Below are 5,160 nucleotides of genomic sequence, written 5' to 3'. Positions count from 1 at the left end.
CGACATATTCAATTGGCAGTTAAAGTCTTGTCCGATTCCTGCAACTCCCATATGGACTGGGAGAGGCAAAGGTCAAGAGCTGTGCGTCATCCGAAACACAACCCTATCAAGCCGCACTGTTTCTTGACACAATGCACGCTAACCCAGAAGCCAGCCACACCAATGTGTCGGAGGAAACACTGTACACCTGGCGACTGTGTCAGCGTGCATGCACCCGCCCACCACAGGAGTCGCTAGAGCGAGATGGGGCAAGGACCTCCCGGCCGGCCAAACCCTCCCTAACCGGACGACGCTGGGCCAATTGTGCGTCGCCCTCATGGGTCTCCCGGTTGCGATACAGCCCGGTATCGATCCAGGATCTGTAGTAATGAAGCTAGCACTGCGATGCAGGGCCTTAGACCGCTGCGCCACTCGGGAGGCCCTAAAAGCAAATATTTGTTTTTATGCATTTTTACAATATAAACCATTTTGACTTTGCAGCTGGCCCATCTAGCGGAAATTGCTCAGTTCTGCCTCAAGGACTTATCCCAATCAACGTCAACCTAACTTTGCTTGAAAGTAGGCTACTTCTTGAAGATAGGCTTTGTAAACTAGCACATCTTTACTAGTGCGCCCCCATCAAGAGATGGTCAATTATCATTATTTTGTTCATTCACGAGTCCTGGGGGTCATAGGTGCCTTTTGCACTGTAATGGCGGCACATTAAGCCTGCTTTCAGTAAGCATGTCCTCTACAACTCCTAAAGATGTTTTATTTGTTCTTCTTTCCAGGACAGATCCTTGAGGTTAAAATCCTCTTTTAAAAGGGTGACCACCATAGTCTGTCTAAGATATATGGATTAAACAATATCCATTCATCATTAATGTCTGATTGGTTTTTCTTTGTTACCCAGACAATACTACTTCCTCAATATCTGAAGGGTTCTGCTGCAGAGTTGCCGGTCATGACAACTGTGTAGAATAGCCACATCAAAGTAAGCACGGTATGTTAGTTGTCTCGGTGTGTGTGTGTCCGTCTCAGATTCTTCCTCCAGAGGTTCAACCCGGGGCCCGTGTCCTGACTGAAAAAGAGACCAAGGCCTTCATGTCTGCTGCTGATGATGACAGCGACGGCATGATTGGAGCAGATGGTGTGTATCTTACACTAGTTTGGTGATGATGATGATGAAAATGATAAAGATGATGATGATCACAATGATGTTGTTGTTGCTGATGATGACGGCGATGAAGAGGTGGATGAGAGTGATGTTTGATTATGTCGATGGAAGTTTGAAGGAGTGATCTCATTCGATACCAAATCAGTTGAGATTGTACAGGTCTGAATCTGGCTGCATTATGATAGTAAGCAGATTACAGAATGGTAATTGCCAATGGGTAATATAAATACGTTTTACAGTTCTACATTGAACCTCCTCTGTCAATTGCAGTCTAAATTACAATATGTAGTGTAGTGTCTTGGTAAAATATTCTCAAATGTGCATCCTTGCAATGATTCCTTGAGTTGGTTGAGATGTCACTATGTCCCAAATGCATTCATTGAGTTAGTTGAGATGTCACTATGTCCCAAATTCATTCATTGAGTTAGTTGAGATGTCACTATGTCCCAAATTCATTCATTGAGTTAGTTGAGATGTCACTATGTCCCAAATTCATTCATTGAGTTAGTTGAGATGTCACTATGTCCCAAATTCATTCATTGAGTTAGTTGAGATGTCACTATGTCCCAAACCAAAGAGCCAAACCTAACGTGTCTTTTCTCTCTCATATTCTGGGTAATTATTTATCTTCCTGTCTTTCCTTTCTGCCCACAGAGTTCCAGGCCATGGTCCTATCCTGAATACCTGTACAACACCCTCCATACCTCTTTCTGCCCACAGAGTTCCAGGCCATGGTCCTATCCTGAATACCTGTACAACACCCTCCATACCTCTTTCTGCCCACGGAGTTTCAGGCCATGGTCCTATCCTGAATACCTGTACAACACCCTCCATACCTCTTTCTCCTCGCCCCACTCCAGCGCTAGGATTTATAACTTTACTTTTCCATCTGTCAATCTATTTGGAAACATTTATTCTTTTTTGCAAGCCTCCGGTTCAGACTACCTACAACTCACTGATTTTTATTTTTGCTTTTTGCATATGTTTTAGACAGGTCATTATATTATTGCCCAAAATGTATCACTTACCAAATTACTGAGAAAATAAAATAATAAAATGCATTCTAAAATCTCCTCCTTGGTTATTGACTTTTTACTCAAATATGAATTGTCCTGAAATAATGCCACACAGTGTTGCTCTAAAATGCCATACAAAGTGATAACCCTATTGGACAGTGTGCACAGTATTGTACAGTAGTGTCCATATTAGGACAGTCTCAGCAGGAGTTGTTTCAGCCTCACTGTCTCTTGTTCTGTACAGATGTAATGAAATGCCTCGAGACTGAACTTATATCAAATATAATGATTAATTATTATTTTATTTAAGTTCACAGTCTCAAAGCAGTTCATTATATCTATACAAAACATCATTCCTGCCTAACAGAAGCTCTTGAAAGATAAGATTGAATTGGGTCTCAGTGAGAAAGTGTAACAATAGCCAATGACAGTATAATCACAGGTGGAATTATGGTAGCCTGGTCCCAGATCTGTTTGTGCTGTTGCCTACTCCATTTCTGTCCTTGTCAAGCCAAACGGTTTGGCATCACAGTAAGTGACACGGAGCTGGTATGATAGCACAAACAGACTGGCGCTAGAATTGGGGGGAATTCTTAGGATGGGTGTTCCCAAGTTAAAATCTCGGTGGGAACATTTTGAGATGTACATTCACATACTGATTTTAATCTTGCACACAGCAAATCGTTCCTCTCGGTAAACCATCTGAGTAACATCCTCACCTGTGTCGTGTCTGACGGGTCATAAACCTCACCCAACGGGGCAACGTCATGACACCTGTCTAAAACATTTCATTTAGGCTTCTCTTCGCCTTATCGAATTCAGCAACAATCAGCAGTGGTTTGATTGACAGACAAGTTGGTATCAGATGTGAGGAGAAGTGGGACTGTGTGTGTGTGTGATTAGGGGGGACCTGAGGAGGTGACCTTGATAGACACCTGAGGGTCACCATGGCAGGATCGTGTGACACCTGACCTAAGCTTTGTAATAAAGCTGTCTGACATACTTAGTGTAATAGAATGGTATATATGCATTACTCATCTCATATGTATATACTGTATTTTATACCATCTACCGCTTCTTGCCTATGCCGCTCGGTCATTGCTCATCAATATATTTATATGTATATATTCTTACTCCATCCCTTTACTTAGATTGTGTGTATTAGGTAGTTGTGGAATTGTTAGATTACATGGTAGATATTGCTGCACAGTTGGAACTAGAAGCACAAGCATTTCTCTACACTCGCAATAAAATCTGCTAAACACGTGTATGTGACCAATAAAATGTGATTTGATATGATTTGATTTATAGGGCCACAAATAGGAGGGAATGTACACAGGACCGAATCCATGAAGATACTCTATGTGCACAGGATTCACGTCAATCTCCCCCTGACCTCAATACATGATTTGAGTTGAATTGTTAGGATTTGGCCCAAAATTGTATTGACATGGTGTGAGACAGTTCAATTCTATGTTATTGTGTATCATTTGCTTAACAGATACAGTAGGCGTGAGACGCTCTTTGATTAGGTTTGTACCTAGAAGCAGTGTTGACACTCAAAGATAAATGATTACTTGTGAGAACTTGTCACTGCTCTGTGCACCTGCATGCATTTAACTTCATCTCCACATTTAAGAGGCACATTGGATTAGAACTAGTAACCACAAAGAAACAACACCCTGTATTACAGTAAAGCAGACACCCAAATACTAGAACCTCGCCATTAAATGACACGTTTTTGCTCAGAAACCTAAACATTGAGGAGAGAACCTAGCCATTATAGAGCGCAGCCATTGACAGAACATAGTTCACACCCTTGTATTGAGACAACCAGAGTACCAGACCATTGGAGACCCAGTGCCAGACACACCATGGTATTCTGCATGTGGCTACAATAGACACTGGCTTGGGCACCATGCTTCATCAGACTTCATTCCTGCTGGCAATTTGCCGTGGCATTTCAACCATGCTCCCATTACCTGCTGGGGACCTGCTTTACACGGGAGTATCTGTTAGATCCTGTGACTGTACATATAACTAATTCGCAGACACAAGATGTCAAGGAAACACGGTTATTGCTTTTTCAGTCCTGTAATTTGCCTGATATATACAAAAGTACAGTATTTGGTAATAATGGATCATTTCTGGTTCTTATCTCAAATACAGTAATATTAAAATAACTGATCATGTTCTGGTAGTCTGTAGAATGGCATAAAATAATAATAACAATAACTTGTACAGTAAAATAATAAAGCACCATCAGGAAAAGAGAGTACTCCCACATCATGTTATAACACACGTGTTCTCTGCCCATCCCATTCCTGACCGGTTCCCAACAGTCTGTCTCTGTGTTCTCTACCCGTCCCATTCCTGACCGGTTCCCAACAGCCTGTCTCTGTGTTCTCTGCCCATCCCATTCCTGACCTGTTCCCAACAGTCTGTCTCTGTGTTCTCTACCCATCCCATTCCTGACCTGTTCCCAACAGTCTGTCTCTGTGTTCTCTGCCCATCCCATTCCTGACCTGTTCCCAACAGTCTGTCTCTGTGTTCTCTACCCATCCCATTCCTGACCTGTTCCCAACAGTCTGTCTCTGTGTTCTCTGCCCATCCCATTCCTGACCTGTTCCCAACAGTCTGTCTCTGTGTTCTCTACCCATCCCATTCCTGACCTGTTCCCAACAGTCTGTCTCTGTGTTCTCTACCCATCCCATTCCTGACCTGTTCCCAACAGTCTGTCTCTGTGTTCTCTACCCATCCCATTCCTGACCGGTTCCCAACAGTCTGTCTCTGTGTTCTCTACCCATCCCATTCCTGACCTGTTCCCAACAGTCTGTCTCTGTGTTCTCTACCCATCCCATTCCTGACCTGTTCCCAACAGTCTGTCTCTGTGTTCTCTACCCGTCCCATTCCTGACCTGTTCCCAACAGTCTGTCTCTGTGTTATCTACCCGTCCCATTCCTGACCTGTTCCCAACAGTCTGTCTCT

General features: G+C 43.1%; 1 long non-coding RNA gene across 1 annotated transcript; it reads left to right on the top strand.

Annotated features, from left to right (window-relative positions):
* The first annotated feature begins 284 nt into the window (after positions 1 to 284).
* LOC135567771 (uncharacterized) lies at positions 285 to 2,229 on the top strand. Its single transcript, XR_010462396.1, has 2 exons — positions 285 to 1,129; positions 1,811 to 2,229. It is a non-coding gene; the product is annotated as an uncharacterized LOC135567771 (long non-coding RNA).
* The last annotated feature ends 2,931 nt before the right edge of the window (positions 2,230 to 5,160 follow it).

The sequence above is a fragment of the Oncorhynchus nerka genome, unplaced genomic scaffold (assembly GCF_034236695.1).
Source record: "Oncorhynchus nerka isolate Pitt River unplaced genomic scaffold, Oner_Uvic_2.0 unplaced_scaffold_1819, whole genome shotgun sequence".
NCBI lineage: Eukaryota > Metazoa > Chordata > Actinopteri > Salmoniformes > Salmonidae > Oncorhynchus > Oncorhynchus nerka.
This window is presented reverse-complemented; position numbering and strand designations above follow the sequence as displayed.